This window comes from Limulus polyphemus, unplaced genomic scaffold, assembly GCF_000517525.1.
Source record: "Limulus polyphemus unplaced genomic scaffold, Limulus_polyphemus-2.1.2 Scaffold4775, whole genome shotgun sequence".
Lineage (NCBI taxonomy): Eukaryota > Metazoa > Arthropoda > Merostomata > Xiphosura > Limulidae > Limulus > Limulus polyphemus.
This window is the reverse complement of record NW_013670385.1, coordinates 60793-62591: the sequence shown is the minus strand read 5'-3', so window position 1 is coordinate 62591 and position 1799 is coordinate 60793. Positions and strand designations below refer to the sequence as shown.

Genomic DNA, 1799 nt, shown 5'->3' with positions numbered 1-1799 from the left:
GACCAGTTTTATTAAGTAAAGACTTGTGTCGCTAAAGTTTCGTCGGAACGAAGTTACGGAAAGTTAATTAACAAACGGAGACGTAACACTATTTATAAAGGTAACCATGAAATTATTCTATATTAGTTAGAGATTTAAGTACATATTCTTTATAGGGCGAATAGATATTACACAATACATTGATTATAGAAATAAATTAGCAATAAATGTTTTACGTTTACAATGTCAGAGAATGCAACATATATGTCATGCAAATTAAACATAGAAGCAAAAATATAATCAGTATGTTCAATGCATACTAAATCGATACTTAAAAATACAACCAGTTAACTGTTTCATTCAATATTTATAAATATGATACATCATGTATGATGAAATCCTTTCAGCACAGATAATTGTAAAAGTATGTAAAGTAAATTATTGACTATAATATTTGGGTCATTCAAATAATGGATAAATTAAGATAGCATGTGCGATAAAACTGACATATGTTAGAATAGTTGTCTCATTAAAAAAATGGTTTTACTTGTAACTTTTAGGATATATAATTAAATATAGACTACAATGTTGATGGATTAATCACATGTTTAGACAAGTTGAGACACCCTACGATAAGCTCATCATCTTATTAATCTATCTGTTTGTAGAAACACTATCCACCACAGCAGTAACCAAAAAAGTGAAACTCTAATCAGCATGTTAAATGTGTTAGTAACATTATCCAGCTCTAGAAACAGCAAAAAATATGTCATGCAAATTAAATGTAGACTCAAAAACTATAAATAAAAGTTGAGACAAGTTAAAATGTGTATGCAGTTCTATGGAAGTATGGTAACGCTGTCTACCTATAGAAACACCATCCACCCTTGCAATACACCTAGTAAGATCATCCGCCTATACAATCGCTACCCTTAGTAACATCATCCATATATAGAACCTTGGTGTAACAGCATTCGCTAATAGAACCTTGGTAACAATATCAGCCTTCAGTAATGCACCCTCTGGTATCACTTCATGAAACTATGACTTCTAACAACATGCTCACTGTTGAGTAACACATGAACTCTGATGTCCCGTAACATCTCCTAGCAACACTCTCTTTGGCAACAGACAACTTCTGTCGTTCAGTGTCATGGTGGTATGACAACTTCCGGCTGCCATATGTCATGGCAACCTAGCAGCGTCCCCCTAACAACACGCCCTCTGGTTCCACTTTTTGGAATTCATGACATCATTGTTTCTACCTCTTCCCTTTCCCTGAGGTAGCCAGTCAGTGTGAGGTGTCTGAACAGTCCAGATAACTTTGCTGTAAAAGATAGATAAACTACCTGTTGAACCTTGTGTGTTATTGCATAATTTATTCTAAAAGGTTTATGGGTGTTTCTTTAATACATAGCATGTTCCATTATGAAGTCACAGGTTTGTTTCTTGTGTCTGCAGCTTATGTTATTATACTTCGGTTGCTTACAAAATGTTTTTGTACAACTAATATCTAGGGCAGGTCTACTCACAAAAAATCTTCACAGAGCATATGTTTTTGGAAAGTCTAGCACACCAGAAGGTTTCTCAAAGTAGGACGAGATCTTTCAGATAGTTTAACCCGATGACTACCGGTACTAATTCTTTTAGTAGGCAATGCAAGTGTGCATTTGTGAATTGAAAAAATGATAGAGAACTTATCTTTTAATGGATTTCTGATTTTATTTTTATAAATAGTAGCATAACATTCAATTATTTGTACAAAATTGTATTCTTTAATGAACTTTGAAGAGGATTTTAATGAAAAAATTCCAAAACAC

General features: G+C 33.2%; 1 protein-coding gene across 2 annotated transcripts in view; it reads left to right on the top strand.

Annotated features, from left to right (window-relative positions):
• The window catches only part of LOC106471672 (calbindin-32-like), a 50294-nt gene that overhangs the window by 437 nt on the left and 48058 nt on the right, over positions 1 to 1799 (top strand). The window lies entirely within an intron of this gene.